Source organism: Papilio machaon, chromosome Z (assembly GCF_912999745.1).
Source record: "Papilio machaon chromosome Z, ilPapMach1.1, whole genome shotgun sequence".
Classification (NCBI taxonomy): Eukaryota; Metazoa; Arthropoda; class Insecta; order Lepidoptera; family Papilionidae; genus Papilio; species Papilio machaon.
Window position 1 is genome coordinate 9,930,961 of NC_060016.1, and position 19,854 is coordinate 9,950,814.

Sequence of the window (19,854 nt, forward strand, 5' to 3'; positions counted from 1 at the left end):
CACCACACTCGTCAGACGAAACGCGGAATTACTTCCACTTCACGTCTGTCTTCTGTGTGGTTGTGGTATTTCACTGAGCGAGGACAATTCGTTCAACTGATGTTGTTGTTGCTGGCGTCTACCACTATTAAATAAATACCGTAACACATGCTGCATGCATCGATGCATAAAAATTACACAAATTGTAGTAATTTACGGACAATTTTATTTGATTACAAAAACGACAGTACATTAATGACTGTCGTTATTTATTTATGTCGCTAACCGTAACCTTCCACTGCCGAAGTACTTGTACAAACATTTTCTCTGTGTTTTAAAGCGAATGTGAATAACAATAATATGTAAATTCATGACAAATTGGTGACGTCACGCTATTATTATTCTCTTACAATTTTTCCAAGAAATGATCTTCATGACTTTTTAGAAGAAAATGTAATAAGTGGTCATGACCTATATGTAACTATCATTATTACAACGACAGATAAATAATAATAAAATTGAAGTTATTTCTGCATTTGCATGGCTGTCTGTATGTTTGGTTCATTTGATGTAATTGATCTGTTAATTACGACATTTAACGCCTATTATATTGTTATTATGTTCACTGATATATTACAATGCATTCGCGTTTTATTTAAGAGACCCTTTAGAAGAAATATAGGCCCTTATTTTTCACTTGTTAGCTTAATTTAGTTAATATAGTCTATTTAATTTCAAGTTAAAATATTTAAATCATTTCTAAGTCACATGAGTGTCAAATAGATGGCGCTACACGTTACTCGTTAAAAGTGGCGCTATTATAGTGTGAAAACTTAACTAGCACGGTGAGAGGCGTTATTTGATAGTTTTGCCAGATTTGTAAAACTTATATAGACCGAAAAAAATTACACATGACAAAACAGATATAATGCGAATACTTTGTGGCACGTTTTTGACATTAACAGGAGGATCTAATGAGCTATTGTAATTTAGTTTCATTTATGCCCACTACTGGGTCAGATAATTTTGTCAATCTTTAGGACTATAACTTTACGCACGCAAGGCTTGCAGATTCCTTTCTGAAGCTAACATAAAAACAGTTATTGTTTGATAACTGAGTAAGCGTTAGCTAAAACGGATTGTGATGTTGAAAATAAAAAAAATTATAGTAACTATATTAATGTAAGGTGCCCATTAATGGATGTAGACACGAGAGATGTATGAGGAATTTGCTATATGCCATTCTCGAAAGTTTCGTTCCTTTTATCCGTTTATCATTGAACAGATGTTTTTTTTTTATTTTTATTTTTTTTTTGGTTCTCTGCTTTTACCTCAGACATTATCCGAGCCTATATTTGCTATTTTTCTTTCATACTAGTTCTCGCTTGTGCTACCTCTCGTACACTGAACAGATGTTGTCTTTGACATACTTTCTGGTTTTCCCTGTCGTGTATACCTTGAGTTGTTTTTTACTGTTTACATATTTTTTATTACGGCAGGAAAAACAGATAATCATTGAAAAAAACTCCTTTCATACCTAGGTCAACAAAGAAAAATATTATTATAAATAAATAGTGACAGTATTCATAATTTATTAAAAGATGGCGCTACTAGTATCAAAAAACGTGGACTGTACTGTGTTGTAAAAATGCTTTGGATGTTTTGTTACCGGATTTACAAAACTATAACGATTTAGGGTTCAAAAAACGTACACTTTTTTTAAACATCGTCAACACAGGCACAGCTTCTCAGGTGTTTAGAGGATGCCTAAGGAAAATGATCAGCTTATTTACCTCTTATCGTATTCTTACCTTTGTTTCTTTCAGAGAGAACAAGAGTTAAGTGTAACGACAGTAGAACCTCCCGTTACCAAGAACATGTATGAAATTACAAGTCGAATTGCGGACACGAACTGATAACTTCAGTATCTTTAACGATTAGGCTTATGTTTATGGTGCCTTGAATGTACTAGACTGCGTCGCGTCTTTCATATTACATGTTCGTATATAGTATTATGTAATTGTGACGTCATAAATATATGATTATCATGTAGGACAAACGAGCATTTGTGTGTAAGATGCTATTTGAATTACACACAAATAACAGTCAATATGAACAGAGTAAATAAGCAAATGGCATCTATTGTTTGCGGCTTTATCCGGTTTATTGTTATCAACAACATATGAAAAGACCGACTGTAAAATATATATCAGTTAATATTGTTACAACTCTATGAATTTAATAAAAAATAAGATGATAAAATGGGCTTAAGTTTGTCTTGAAGTCACAGTTTACAGTTCCTGTAGGACACGGGAGAACATCAAAGACTGTTTTCCCTTAATCCTTTTAAAAAAACTTGTGCGAACCTATAGCCGTTAGATAAAATAATGGATAGTTATCGTGGCGTTGTACTCAGAAAACCCTGGTCTCAATTAGAACGGGGTGTAATCAAGGCCCTACGATAAACAAACATTGCCGGCCTCGATCATTCGCCCTTTAAATTCAACTTTGCTATCATTTTATGTTTTTCTTGGGCGTCAATAAACAAATAACGAAAGATAAAAAAATACTAATACTTACGTGTATAGACTAATAAAATTATAAGAGCTCTATTCTTTGTAATTAAAACAATATAAACACTGATCCTGGTCCTGATCTGATCACCGCTTTGAATAATTCTTTTAATTATTATTCTTTGTGTACAGTACAGTACAGTCTAGTAGTCTAGTACGGTACAGTCTTTGTGTTTGTGTGTTTTTAGAACATAAGTGATGAATGAATCATATGAGTTTCTATTGATCCGATTGAATATATAGTCTGGAAGAACAAATAGTTTACCGATTAAGTTTTTTTCTTATTCCGCGCGGACGAAGTCGCGGGAATAATTGCGTATTATCCGTTGCAATGGATATAACATTGAAGTTGATGATACTTATTCTTTATCTGGTATAAAGTGTTTGATTGACAATATTATCTATTGATATAAATTTGCAATTGTGTAAACTATTTATATTTTTATGAAAGCCAGCAATTATTTAAGACATATTTACAAAAAAAAATACAGTCGAATTGATAACCTCCTTCTTTTTGAAGTCGGCTAATAATTTCGTCCGCACCGGTTCACGTAAAACGTTCTATGTATGAACTGATCAAACCGTGGTTTACAATTACCAAAATAAATAAAAATATTATTACGTAGTACGTAATTTGAACAAAACCATTTATTTCGTGACTTTGGCTTCACTCCAGAAATGCTTTTCTCGGTCCAAAGAATGGAATAAAACTGGTGTACTTTTATTCGTTCTTTGTTACATGAGAAGAATTATAAAGTTACATCGGTTAAATTTTGCATTATTTTTTTCCCATATGAATACAAGATTTTGTTTTTACGTGAGATAACTATAAAGCAAAAAATGTAATGGTTCTTTTGAAACGATGCAATTGATAAAAAATACATTTATAATTTATCGTATTAAGTAAATCAGATGACTACGAATCTCTCGAAATACGTAAGTCATTTCGGTCTAAAGTCTATACTTTGTCGTTTACTTGCTTTAGTGGCGCAAAAGGGTAGGTATTGAACTTTGCTTCGCCATCTAGCAAAATTTAGAAGAATTCAATGATTAACTGTAGATTTCTGAGACTAAATTCTCGTTTAAAACATTTGACACACTGTGATCACCGTTTTGTCCAAGGTAACGACAGGGATTACGATATGTTTTGTACAGACATTTTGGTCTCAAAAACCAGTAAATAAATTTAATCGACGACGCACTTGTAATCCTTTTTCCCTTAAAAGTTCTTCCAGACTATGTTCTACATCGGTGCCGTAATCCATCAAGATCGTTGAGCCGTTTTGGAGATACCTTCTGACAAACATCCATCCATCCAAACATACGAATTTATAATATTAGTAAGATGACTTAATATGATGATAACTTTTATCACCAAGGTCTTATTTTACAAGACTGTAACGATGAAAAAAAAAGATTTGTTTATAATTATTCGGTTATCGCGCTTGTTTACGGTTGAAATTGTGACGCACGAAGTGATCACCGCATAAGTGACCCCCGCGACGATTATTTCGTTTGCAATTTTTACGGTCTGCTGTAATTTTGTCTTTAATTGCATCATAAACTAATTGTCTCTTCTTAAAAGCATAACAATAGAGTATAGGTAATCTATATATATTTGAGTGTCGATGGCTCAGTGGTTAACAATCGGGCATGTAATCTAGGGGTGCGGGTACGATCCGAAAATCGAACAGATATATAATTTTTTTTTTAACGATTGTTAAAATTTTATATTTAATTCTATGATCTCACGATAAAAAAAAACATCGTGGTACAATCATGCACATATTTAATCTTTTCATTGTTGAAATACTGTAGATTTGTAGATACTTCTGGTAATTATGTACAGATTAATCTCAAGGTCAAGATCTGCCTTTTTAACTACGACTGTGAGTACATTTCCTAAATTTTTTTTTCAAAGTAAGAGCGGATTATTAAAAAAAACTTGTATAGTTCAGTGTGCGTTAAGAATTATCAGTATAGAGTGGTATAGTACAGTTGTGAAGGCAAGCGGAACCGAAATAGACTGCATGTCTGTTCGCACACTTTCAGCATAGCGATACAGTAAATGTACTCGAATTATGTCTGAGTTGACAACCGAAACTTGCACGATAATAAAGACTCGATGCGGAAAATTACACGAAACGTGTTTAGTGCGTGATTGTTAGGGTTGCCAGAAATCTGGTTTTAGTCGGATTTATTTTAAGATATGTGTAAATTTAGACATCGTAAAATTTTAATGGCCGGAATGTTTTATATGTTTATGGCTTATCTAATTTAAAGATTTGTTTCTTTCAAGTTTTTAGCAACGGCTTCTTTTCGTAAATGCAAAATGGAATGCAAACAACAAAAATTATTATTTTTATTTGCAATAATAATTTGAAATATCCTAACGAATTATCGATTGTATTTTTATGATTTACCAATGAAAAGCCCAGTTTGCAAGCTAATAATTAATTATGAGAGAAAGTTGATAATAAAATTTCGTTTCTTTATCCGTTATTATATGTATAAAGTTTGGCATATTGAGTTGTTGCGTCACAGAGATATCGTAAAGAGATACAGCTGGCAGGATTCGTGCAGGGGTCAATGGCAAGAGTGTTGTTTATCGTGCGCTGATCGCTTTATCAACAAACAAAAGTTCGCTCGATGAGTAAAGACTGTTCACGCTCAGAGCACGTGTTCAAAGCCGAACGCACACCGTGAAACTTCACTACCGTGATACTTGTTTTTGCACATCATGTTGTCTTTGTCTCTTCAAAGAGAACGTGGGTGATGACAATATGTATTAATATGAGTAATATGGCAGTGGAAACCTATTATTTCGCGCCAAAAGCGTATATGTATTTGTTGTTTTTTTTTTGCCTGACTGACTGTCCATTTATACAGGGTCGGGTGTAGCCTGAACGCTGCCACCGATTTTAGTGTAAGTTTATTCTTGTTCGTATTCTTTCACGGAGTTTTATAACATAGTAAAGTTGCCGGGTTTCTTCGTTTTTTATGTCGTAGTTGTAGTAAATTATCAGTTAATTTAGGAATAATCTTTAATCTTCTAACTTGTCGGCTACTTTATGATCATGATTTCTAGGCGTGCCTTGGATCTTTCACAAAATATCTGATTAAGGTTACGGGAGACAGTGGGACGAATTAGGGTAAAAAGCTTTTTAGTTGTTTGTAAAACGTACGCATTTTATATTGTAAACGTTCTAAACCTTTAACCTCTTTGATAAAAACCGATAACCTTAATTCGGTTTAATATGTTAAAAACAAATGCGGAGACACTGACAACGAAAAATAATATGAATAAGATAATAAAAAAAAACTTAGGTCAATCACATTTCAAGATTGTATCATGAGTACAGCTTTTGTGGAAATGTGATTGTTTTAAGGCTACATATTTATCGACATACATACATCGAAGTATCTGTCCAGTATATAAATTAAATCTTTTTTTGTTTATAAATACATCTACCGTATTCAGAGTCATGAGGGGTATATGGCGGAATTCGAACCCAGAACCTGCAGATTACAAGTCAAGTGCTTAACCCCTGACCCACCGACTCATCATTCACATAGTAATTTAAAAATAAAACACCATAAACCGATATAATGACATGCATTTCATTGTTCTGCATGCAGCGGTCCCCAAAGACGTTCAGATGGAACCCATCTCTTTCTTCTTCAGGAGGTACGGAAGACCAACAGAAGTAAGATAACTCGAAAAATTATCTTGTTCATAAGTTATTTAAACAAATTTTTAAGTAAGTAGTAATATTATTGTTTAAATCAATTTGAAATGATTTTTTTTATTTTTCCTGGACTATTTACTACACATTAAATAAACTTAAAAAAAAACATATTTCTCAAGTCACGTTAACCATAATGATACATTGTTGTTATTTCTTTTGTTAAGAAAAATGTTTCATAAAATTAATTTCCGAAGATTATTCATTATCATTGTTTAATTACATTAAATAGATTTATTTTATTGTTTGCATATTTAAAATTAAATATTTATTATTATTAATATAATTTTATATTATTTTACATTGCGGTTATTTCGATAGAGGGAATGTCCTCACCAGTTTCCTCTGAAGATTCTGTTGCCGGAGGCCTAAGTCTGGTCCTTTTTCCCTCCCATCTTAACATTACCCTATAGTCAGTCAGGTAAAAAATTGATTAAAATATCTTTACGTTGACAAAAGATTTTTTTTTAAATAGACAGTAGTCTGATTTATTATGTTATAGTTAACAAAATATTAAACTATTAGTATTTGTAGATAAAGGTATATCTTTTCGTTAGTAATGAATATCTGCTTTATTTGTCTTAAAGGCGATACAAAAATAAGATTATCATTTTTAATACTGATCATGTAGGAAAAGTTTCTACCACTTATACCGGTTTATTCTGAATCACATGGTACAATGACCTGACAAGGGCGTTCGTGAGCTTGGTAACAAATGCACGTGTTTATTGTTATTAATATTTAAACAGTAAGCTACTTGAATAATAACTTTATATAGTGCTATTCAAATTTTATGGCCGTTTGCATATAGAGGAAACAATTACTCAGAGACGAGGCAATTCTGACGTGCTTTTTCTCAATCCATAATGGCACTCACCTGTCCAAATTTGCGCGGACATACCACGAGCCGGCTTCAAGTGTGAATCTTATAATATCTGACGATTGCTGATGTTTATTTCGGGTCTTGAGAATTTATTGTGATTTTTTCACGTTGTGAATTCATGTACGTTCGAATGAATGCAGATTTCCAAACGATCTCACGCGTTCATTCGAACGTTCAAAACTGAATTCTAAACACACAAACTGAATAAGCTGGGGTTCATTGAACGATTCAAAAGTCTTATTACTTCCCAATCTTATAGCTTAAATGAAGTCGTATATCGATCCACGATATTTCCTTTGACGACGTTGATGCCGAATGAAAAAACTGAACAAAATTGCATGTAAGAAATAGACACCACTAAGTACTTCCCATTAATTTTTCTTATTGTTGTAACCTGATAAGAATATGCATATAAATTTAGGAAGACCCACTGGCCACACCATAAGTTTTAACAGCACAGTCTCATTAAAACTAAAGCTATTTATCCGGCTTTATATTTAATCCAAGGTTCTCAAGATGAAGGTAAACCGCCTTGGCAGCGGTTATCAGGGTTATTTAATACGAGGAAAAACTCTCATATCTAGATATTCCTTTTCATATATTTTTTAGTATCATTTTTTTATTTATTTTTTGTTTTTTATATTTCTAACCACGAAGTAATAACGACAAATAATTCTTGTCGTTCCTCCATTCTTATAAACATGCCTACGATCATTAAGAAATTCCGATTGAAACCAACATCGGCAATGGGATTGCTGATACTTTGCTTACTTACTTGCAGTATGAAAAAATAATCGTTATGATGCAATGCGTCCGAAGTATCCAAAGGACCTGTGGTCCCTTTAGCTTTCGCAGCCATTCCAATAACATCAAAAAGCTATTGCTGCTTACGTCTACAATTAAGTACCTAAATTATTACAAACTTTTTGAGGTAATCAATAAAACGTTAGTAGTATGGTACGCTATCGTGCGGTGTAACACTATCGTAGGTACCCCAGGATATACGGTAATAAGTCTAAGATAATATTAATTAAAAATGTTATAAAATATGACGCACATCGTGATAATGAAGTTCAATAGATAACATACGCGTGTCGCGAACTGGATACAACTCAAACGACGGGGTCACAACTCATTAATCCCTCATATCAGTCATCTCACAAGCCGGAACAGGCTTTTAATGATCACTTTTTTATCTGGTAACGTTTTCGCAACTCAGACCAGACTATATCTAAAGATTTACTTTAGATATTAGCAAATACAGAGAAATAGACTCTACAAAAAAGTATGTCAAAACGCCTCTTTAAGTTTTACTTAAGTGTAACGAGGTTATAAGGGAATTATATTAAAAAACTAGCATTTTCCCGGGAATAAAGCCTCTGTTACTCGGTGATGGTGTAACTTCCCAACAGTGAAAGAATTTTTCAAATCTGTAGTTTCGTAGCCTGCAATGCAAACAAACATTCAAATCTTTTCTCTTTATAATTGCCAAGTGTAGATTTGCTATATGTACTGTACTGTGTACTTACAAATTATCAGACAATACAAGCTATGCAAGTTGACTTCAGTTGCAATTTAGTGTAATCATTCAGCACGCCTTTATTCAGTGTATTCGACAATTAACCATTTGGTTTACCCGATCTTCGAAATTAAGCATAATTAAATTGCACTTTTATTCCTATTGCTTTACAGTTTAAATTACAATAAATGCGCTTACACAATCATTGTGTGACCTGACCTAATTTCTACTCAATGGGATAATGCTGAATGCACTTCCTTTAACAATTTTTAGTACAGAAATTTAAGTTTGCTATCCAAAACATTGTCTGTGAGTATGATATATAATGTTATCAAACGTATGGGTCCATAAATCGCATTATGTATTAGATCACACATATATCCATCCATTCAGCCTCGTAACACCCACTGCTGGGCATAGGCCTCCCCCAAAGATCGCCACAATGATCGGTCCTGTGCAACCCGCATCCAGGATACTCCCGCAACCTTGACCAGATCATCGGTCCATCTTGCGGGAGGCCTGCCCACGCTGCGTCGACCTGTACGTGGCCGCCATTCCAGTACTTTGCGGCCCCATCGGCCGTCCGTTACACATATATATTAATACATAATACATACAAATTTAATAAATACTTTTATGAATGAATTTAATTAAAAAAAGAAGAAGTAAATTTCGATTGATAAAGATTATGTTAATTTGCAGCAAGATAGATTGGATTTATTGATTGAAATTCAAACAACACATGTTATTGTAATGTAATAAGTGTTCGTTGTAATCTTGTAAACTCACTGTGATATGTTTTGCTATAAAAACGATCCGTTAAGCCATTGAATATATTCACCATGACTTTTCACAGCCAAAACACTTGCATAAAAACAACTTACTATCTCCCTTTTTTTCTAAGCGTATGAGCAAGATGAATATATGTTATTTAAAAAGTGTCTTTCGCAGTGGCAACTGATTCTTACGTGATTACCTCATGTCATGGTACAAGGCGAAGGTTAAAATCGAACGTTTCCAACCAATAAAACATTTGAACAAAACAAAAACACTTAGTTTCCATTTTAAGTACATGTTTTCATTTGTTTTAGATGTTTAAAAATAATTTTGTGTAATGTACTCATATTGCCGTGAACTATATCTTTGTATTTGCCATAACCTTGAAAAGACGGCCGGCACGTCACACGTCACACTTCACGTCACGGCAGTCGACCCGTATTACCTGACATTACAACGCATGCCATCAACTTAATGCTCATTCCAAAACGTCCAGAATAGACTTCGACTCTTTGGTTTCTGCTCATTACGAGTAAATTCGCAAGATATGTAAATGTTTTGAACCCGTCTGATTAACCCACAAACCTACCTACTCGTATAAAACCGGTCCGTATTTCCGTATTGTTTATAAAAATGTAAATTTTATTCTTCATAATATTTATATAGTCTATATTCTATCTATATTATATTCTATTAATATTTATATAGTCTGTCGTATTTTATATTGGTAAAGAAATATGTGATTTTAAAGACAATATTTCAATTGAATTCCTTTTTACCCGTCTGACAAGAGGGTAATCTTTCGCGCGTATGTAAGTTGTTTTTTTTAACATTTTGTTTTTGGTTTGTGACAAGCATTAACAGCCCACATAGTAGTTCGTATTTTTATGATTGTTTTATAGCCCAGTAGCCAGTAGGCCTAGCTCGAATAATTCTGACAATCGCCTTCGTATTGTCATCATGAATTATGTCAAAATTAGTATGAGATTTTTGGTGTACTTTAAGCCCGATAAGGGGTCGTTGCACAAGTTTTAATAAAACATTTATCGATGACGATAAGAAGGCGATTGTCACAAATATTCATGCTAGGCTTACTGGTTCTGATTCACTTTAGCGGCTGTCTACTAGAGGGTTTAAAGTTTAAGCAAATATTACTTGGCAGACGGCCAACTCATATGGCTGGAAATTTCGAAAGATATTATATCGAAATATTGATATCGGCGTAAATTAAATGCGAATCTTTTCCTATTCGTTTATGTCAGTTGTCATCTTATAATTACGATGTGGACTTAGGTAACCGTTGATAAGAAACTATTTATTACATCAGACTTTCATTTTTATTCCGCTTTTAACGATAAGTGATCAACGACATTATACTTGTCTAATTTTTTTCTAATATAAGCCTTTTAGTCATCGCAAATACAGTCCACGCCAATCAATCGTTTAAAGAGAAAGTATTCATAACAGTAAATGTTATAAAATATAATTTGCATGTAAAGAAGCACGCATTCTTTCATCGGATTATATCAATCCATCGAACCGTTGTTATGTTTACAATAATAGTAAGATATTTCCCAGAGCTATGTGCATACGATCTTGTTTCAAACATAATAAAGGAGTATCTCCGTCTCTTATCAGCGTAATGTTTATTCCATTCGTTATCATCCGAGATCACTAAAGTTACGCACACGGCAAAAGTGTGACATTTGTTTTGTAATCAGTCAAGGTCGTTAACAGTTACGATAAACAATGTGTTTTTGTTTATCTTTCAGTTACAACATTGTCTAATTATAATTGTAGATATAACTTTTTGTTTAATCATTTTTTTTTATTCTTTTCGTTGATAAAATATTTGACATGATTCACAAAAAGAGTTGATTGTGAAAACAACTGTTTACACGTGTTGAAAGTTTCAACACAAATCTTTTATTTCACCTAAACTTTAATCACATTTACAAGTAAAGAAGAATCTAATTTACTATCCGGAAACAGTTGAAATGATAAATTATCCTAATTTTATTAAAACATACAAAAACCTTCGCATTGTAAAAGTATAAATTGAACAATAAATAAAACAAAAGACGGGGGTAAAGTTGAGATATGTATATGTTGAGATGTTTCATATGAGATTATGTACCGTCTGAATTTGACAGGGGAGTACATAAAAGAAGGAAAATATAATTCTGCATTTCTCTCTATGCCAATTAAAGTTAGGCATCCTTTTTCAGTTCCGGTTTTCAGTTTCTGTCTTAAAGAAAATATCGTGGTAAAAGTGTCAGCTAAACATGTCATCTTATCTCCACGGCTTGGGAGCATGATATATCTTTAACACTTTATTAACACTTTGTATTAAATTGTGCTAACTAACAGTAGACGACGGCCTGATAAAAATATTTGCTAGACTGATCCGGTTCCAGAACATTACTTTGTTACATTTCATTTAGTATATTTAGTGTATTATTTTGTAGATACGTCTAAAACGTGATATTTACTAATAAACACTTTACTTTGTCAAGTTTATACTAATTTTTCATTTAGAAAATGTCATGGAATTTTCATTTATTTTTATGATTTTTTATCTAACTTACCACAGCTTAACTTTACCACAGAATAAACAAGCACGGAGTTTGATAGAATCGGCTTTATTATTTGAGAAAAAAATAATAGATGGCTCAACATTAGAATCGCTAAATGAACATTATAAGTTTACATTACATTTTAAGTTTATAGAGAGAATTTAAAAAACATGTTGATTTAAAACATGCTTAAGAAAACAAAAAAAACGCCATTTGTAATTTTGCACGCGTTTAGCTCGTGTAGATACCAAGACATGCCATTATCAAACTGTTTTCATATAATTTATGAGTCTCATTAGAAGAAATACTTTGGGCATATTGACTTTACTTTAACTGATTTCTGTATGTCTAAAATGTATACATTTATATTTATAAAATTTCACATTGTCTAATTTAATCTCTATAGCAAAAATATTTTCATCCCTATCCTTCTCTTTGAATAAAAAAAGTATTATAACACAGGCCTTGACGTATGAAATTTACAGTTATTGAGAGAAAACTACACTAAGGGTAACAATTTAATACGAGTGTGACAGGTATTATTCTCCACAACATGTTTTTTTTTTAATTATATTGGTTATTTAAAATAGATTTTAATTGCATATTACCACTTTTTCGACTTTCTTGATATAAGTAATAGGAGTATCATCCCTTACATATTACGTAGTTATTTATAAAAAGTATTAGCATTATTTCAAGCATTTTTTTTGGGCGGCGCTATGCCGCCCTCTCGTTCTCCCCCTGGCGTGTTTTTGGCCAGAGACTTTTGGGTTCTTTATTGATAATCATAAAATTCTTATGCTAGTTACTTATATGTAATATAATACATATTTCCTTAGCGCTAATTTAAAACTTAATGCTATATAAAATAAAATTAAATAATAAAATTTCTATCTATGTACATTATATTTCAAGCATTTACAAATAGTATGTTATAAATGCGAATATTTAGATGGATGGATGGATGTTTGTTTTAAAGTAGCTCTGAATGGCTCAGCGGATCTAGATTAAATTTGGCACAGATGTAGAATATAGTTTGGATGAACACATATGCTACATATTAAGATTTTTTTAATGCCACGCGGACAAAGTCGTGGCCGACAGCTAGTACTCGTAAAAATTGTAACACGTCTGTGTTATATTTTATACGAATATATTGCAATTTTTTTAATAAAGTAAAAATGTAGATACATAAATTGAAGTGAATATGAAATGTCGGTGTTCCGCAGTCATATAATTGGTGCAATTGAGAGTGACAAAATTTGTCCCGTCACTACAATTAAAGGGACAAGTATCAACTTTATACAATGCAACATTTTAGTTGTTTATATTTGTAGGTATATACATATGTGTATATTTAAAAAAGCGTGAAAAATATGAGGGCCGTTTAGTTTCTACCTAATTCTCTTCCCATTTGTGATCGAATTGTTGCGGCAACATCGCCTCCGGGCTTGAGTGGCCAATGCGCAACGAGCAACCTTTTTTTTGTATATTTTTTACTTTTTACTTCTTGTCATTGTTCATTTTCTTTTTCATACAAGTTTCTTCCAGCAAACTGTCGCTATAAAAGCTATAATTTATAACACATAATTGCTAAAACAAGTTTTCGCCCTAATAAAATTATAAGCGTTAGATTTTATTTGGTTCACAATTTTCCCTTACACAATAGCTTGAGAAATAAAATGTCTTAGTTCTTAATCACACTGTAACATACATAATAAGTGTGTGACCAAGTGTGATTTAATGCTTTTTTTGTTGAACTTCATGTTTATGAAAGTCTATACACTTATGTGTGTTTATATTATTATGTTGTCAATTTGTCACAACAAGCAAATTAAGGTCGACAGGAAACCGGTAATTATTCTCCGACCCTGCTGATTAGTGCTCGTTAAATTATTTTTTCACCTTTGTTATATAAACTATGGTTATTTACTAATGAGGTAAATTAATAAATTTTATTTATTAGCAAAACAACATACTATCTTGATTAAAATATAATAATATGCAATTACACGGTTAAAAAACTCCCGGAAAATTTTAGGTCAAGGTATATATATATACATTACAAAATTGATTTACAAAATTGAACACATTTTATTGTTAATAAGGAACATATTAAGAAGCGGATTGAGCACTCAATTGAGAGCACTTAAAACATGAATTATTAAAATGGTTACCGAATTCAAAGAGTTTCTATTTAATATTTAATACAGCTGTTTTATAAGACAGCTGTTTTATATACCTGGAAAAGATTTTTAGTTTACAAATCCATCTTACTAATATTATAAATGCGAATGTTTACATGGATGGATGTTTGTTTGAAGGTATCTCCGTAACAGCTGAACGGATCTTGATGAAATTTGCCACATATGTAGAACATAGTCTGGAAGAACACATAGGCTACTTATTATTTTTTTTTATTCCGCGCAGACGGAGAAGCGGGCGACAGCTAGTTATAACATAAATATCCAATTAGTTAAAAAGTGATATTTAACTTAAACTTAAGTTTTGATCCTTTAATAATTATTATTCCTTAATATTATTTACTCTATTTAATATTTAACCTATTTAAAAAGGTGCTCAGTTCTGCTTTGTTTTTTTAACAATATAAAGAAAAAACTGACGCTGTTAGATACTTATTCATATCCTTTGCTACACTAACACTAAATAAAAATGAAAATAAATGTCAATTCACAACAATATTGTATAAATAATTACTTCAACCTAGGACATACATATATTTAACATAGCGATATACATTTATCCTTATAAACTCCTGGCAGCTTAGCCGAGGTTATTTGCCCGATACTTAAATGCTCGCGTTGTGTATTCAGTTACTATGAGTCATAAGAGACAGGATTTATAAAGCGCGTTCCCTCCTTTTAAATAGAAATGAACAATAAGTTCTAAAGTTGCTGGCTTGTGTGCTCATGTTTGTAAACTGAGTCAAAATACGTTTATTAAGACTCATAATTTTATGCAAGTATCACCAACACATTTGCGATTATCATCTTTAGAAGTGCAGAATTTATTTAGTACAACGACGGCTCTTCCTAGTCCATTTCTTTGTATTCAAAGTCAGTTGACAACGAGGGTGGTCGATTTACTACCCCATAGTTACAATTACGGCTATAGATAATTTTTGAAAATTACAACTTGTACAGTAAACGGACTTTTAATGGAGTTTTAAAGTTAACCTACAATCAGAATGAGGCTTAGTGTTTAGTTTGTAGGTAATCATTAATTCTTCGATGACGCAACACTGGTGCGATACAGTCGAAAAAGTGCCTATACAGTCTACTACTAAGCGCTCATTTATTAAGCCGTTACTCTACCCTTGAAGCTCACGTCATACTTGGATGGATAAGCTGACGTCAACAACTTGTTACAGACCACCCATAAAATGGACGGACAATTAGATATGTTACAGAAGTACATTACTAAAAGAATTCATTGTATCATCGTTGCTTTAGATCTTTTATTTAATGACCAGTGGTCTTCCGAACTTCGTCAGCGCAGAAAAAAGTGGTCTATAATATGCCCGCGTGTATCAGCTACCTTCCTTTCAAAGTCTCATCAAATACGGTCTTGCCGTTCAGACAACAAACTTACGGACATACATACAAAGAAAAATTTAAAAATTGTTTTTTTTCGCCGGATATTCAAATTTGTTTTTCGGAAGGTTTGATTAGTAACAAAGCAATTAACATGTTCTTTAATTACCAACACAATGACTCTGGGCCATAAAACTACCTAATGTGGGATTAGTTCGCACTCTTAATAAAAAGTTACATTGTATTGCTAAAACTTAATTGATTTTTTGGTTTAAAGATAAATTTTGAAGGTGAAACTCTGAATAAAATCATTCGTCATGAGCATTATGAAAAATATGTTTAGACAACAAATAAATTAGTTTGTAACCGGTTAACTTTGTACGATAATGAAACAAAATGTTGTTTGCATTTTTAGGGTACCGAACCTTGAAAGAACGGAACCCTTATAGAATCACTTTGCTGTCCGTCCGTCTCAAGAACGCGTGGAGGTATCAAAATCGAATTTATATCATATACTCAGGTCACGTGGAGTTGAGAAAAAATCAAACCTCTAAGTCAACGAAATCAAAAGATACAGCTGTTTATGCAGCAAATTTCAGTAAATTTTAGACACTCGTAAGGGAATCAAAAACTATAGAGCACTTCAGGTGAACTCAGAATGTTGAATTTTAGTACGAAGCAACGATACAGCACAGCAAAACACAGATACAGGAAAAATTGATTGCGAAAAACGTAAATTTTACTTATAAACCTACAGGTTTGTACTGAACACTAGGTAAGCGAGTCCGACTCGCACTTGGCAGATTTTTTATTATCATCGTTATAATAAGAGTCACACGAAGCAGTCATGAAATACTCACAGTGGAAATTCTGGACGATGCAACAAATATATGATTTATAAATTTCTTACTTAAGTAACTTTAATTATGGATAAAAAAAAAAACACTTTAGAAATAAAATTGAAAAGGTTTTTTTTATTTTGTACCGTGTAAAAAGTGGTGTCTAAAAAAACCTTTTTTCATTATGAGTGGTAAGATTTAGAACGAAAACATATTGCGGTTTAATTATTTTGTTTTCGTATTAACAGATCTACGATGTTCAATTAATGATAGGGAAATAAAAAACTTAATACCAACTGACAGTCATAGAAAATACTTAACTTATACTTAAACGAAGTGGTCAAGCATTTGCCCTTTGTCATCTCGTATGTAATACTTTTAGCCGCCATACACGGATATCTTCAAGCGATCTGCAATAAACGTTTGTTGTGCACAGATCGCAGTTTGCAATCGCCTTTAAAAATGCTCCATGCTCCAGCATGTTATGTTTGTAGCTGCCGTTAGAGATTGCTTGAGACTATCCGTGTACGGAGGCCCTTATTATAAATTCTCTACATTACCGAGAAACGTAAGTACGTATTCAATGATATACTGATAACCTAGTAAAGATAGTATTTTAAGTTGTTACATAACAACTGGAAAGGCTCATTGCATTGAAAAAATTATTGCGCAAATGCATTCGTCACCTTGAGCCGTAAGTAGCTAGTGCAATTATTTGCCTGGTCTACGGAGCCCTTTAAACAAGAATCATACCTGCCAGACTACCTTTTTGCAAACGTACTTATGCTCTACCGGTTTATGAAACGTGTTGATATTACTGTGAGTTCCCACTGCATTAACACTTGTTTCGGCTGACACTCACTGCACTGACTTTAACATCGGTACAATTTGCAATTGATGTAACACTGTGAGTAGTGTGTATAATGTCATAGACTAATTCCCATATTTACACATATTGTTACCAGTATTTTAGAGCAGTAGAAACACACAGTTATGTTACGAAAACTGGTTAAAATAAAAGAGATAAAACAACAGAAAGTTGTGTTTTAAAAACATAATATTAAGTCTAAAAATACACAATTTAGTTAAATCATACTTAATTAAAAATAATACTTACGCTTACTTTTAATTAGTAAAGCAAATTACATGCTTTATTGCTCCATTAAAAATTACAGAACTAAGTATGTTATTTTTTTTGGAAACCTAAACAAAAATTAATCAAGCATAATTACACCTTAATTAATATGAAATCCTATTATTAAATGTTCTAATATTATAAATAAATTAATTAATTTGTTATAACGTAATATTATTCGTTTGAATTGTTATTTTATTGTGTGTCAATAATTAATTTTTGTTATATGTTGCTAATCATTTTAGTTAGTAATCTATTTAGTTAATCGTTAAATAACGAAGTTAACGTTTTGTTTAACGGATTAACTTTTAAGTTAACTTCGAAAAGTGTTAACCCTTTTGTTAACTTCCGTTAATTTAGTCCGTTAATCGTTACATTAGAAACTTGGAGACGTGTTTTTTTTGTTTAAATAACGCGCCACGCCACGCTCGTAAGTTCAGCTATGTTAAGCGACTGTCAGCGAGTCGAATAGTGAACGGACGAATTGATAATGGATATATGTTAAATTCGCAAGCAAGTGTGATTCATCAGAGCGTCCGAGAAAGACATGAACAACAGGACAAAATCAAAAGAATGTTCGAAAACACTTTACTGCATTTATACTTTTACACTTTGTCTAATACTTGATATACGAATACCACTAACTGACTCCAGGTTCAACTGCAATCAAAATAATCAAGTGTGAAAAGATCGAATTAAATTGTTAAAGAATGTATAGTGAAATTAATATGGCAAATAAGTGTCGCCAAAATAAGTGTGAAATAATAAATTCAATTTACAAAAGTGTGTGCAATTCGTGCATAGCATCAAAAAATCTTCTGTTCACCTATTATACTGCTTTCTGCCCCAAAAGCAGTATAATTTGGTAGTGTTCACTTTTAACGAATAACTTTAACTTCAGTTAAATTTTCGAGAATTTAACGCTTTAACTATTAGCGAAGTTAACTTTTCGATTAACTGTGCCCACCTGTGGTGGGTTATAAAATCATTGAAGTGGTGTCGCGCGGCTGGTCACCTAGTGGAAAAGGACTTTTTTTTATTAACCGCATGGGATTTTAATACAAAAGCGGAAGTTATTGCGTATTACCACAAACACGTGCATTCAATTTTAGATTATTTGCAAATTAACAATGAGTTTTCACAGCAGAAACATCTGCTCAAAACATATGTTGTCTCTGTATTTGTAAAGAGAATGAGTGGGATGACAAGTTTATTCGTCGGTGGAAACTAACATTTATTAATAGTCATTGATTACGCTAGTCTCGGTTAATCTACAGCAATGCGGTTGCAGCTTAAATTTCAATCACAGGTGTGCCTGAACTCCACTTATATCTTAAGAGTATTATGAGTATTAAAATTAAATTGTAAAACAAATTTAACATTAAATATAATTTTAAAACCACACCAAAAAAAAATATTGATTTATAACAAAACTACAATCTTCCATTAACTCTCATGAGATTGATGAATTTGCTATATCAGGTTTTCATACAAACAACTAACTAGTTTAGAACTTTGAAATACAGACTTTATTACTAAAGTTAACAACCTACACAAATTGGAGAAAAGATAATAAAAGCAAGAGAGAAAAGCATGGGTTCTATGGTACCTATTCATTAGACAAAGACACAAGAGTAAATTACATCAACTTCTCGTTTTTTGTTTTAAGTTTTTTTTTCGTTTCGTTAGGATTTTAAGGCAAAGGTTGGGATTTAAATGCGATTTAATGATATGTTAAAAAAATTGTGTGCAATAATCGACCATGGCAAGAAAAAATCAACTTCTTTATATCGGTAAATAATTTTAAACCAGCTTTTGGCAAGTTTTAGTAGCGGTACTAAGATATATAGTGTGTCTTTAATGAGTAAGTGTAAAAATATTAAACTCAAAATTTTCTAAATCCTCACTTATTCTCCTAAATAGTCGAACTCTGCTTCCTACTAACTGTTAAGTATATCTACAATAAGCAAACGCGGAAGTCCTTGATTTTTTTGTAATAAAACCCTTTATGTAAGGTTTTTAGGTTATCTTTCAGATTACGACGTTTTTTTCAAATGACAGATCTATCTGTTATATTGTGTCGCAGTTATTTACAATCGATTTTATGTTATTGAGTCATCATCGAATGATATAAAAAACGATGGCTAACTAACACATGAAAACAATCATGTATGTTTTAAAAAACTTTATAGTTGTACATGACGGCTGAAGTTTAAAGGTAACTTCCAAGTTTGTGATGCGGTACCACCTGACACCATAGCACGGAGTACCAC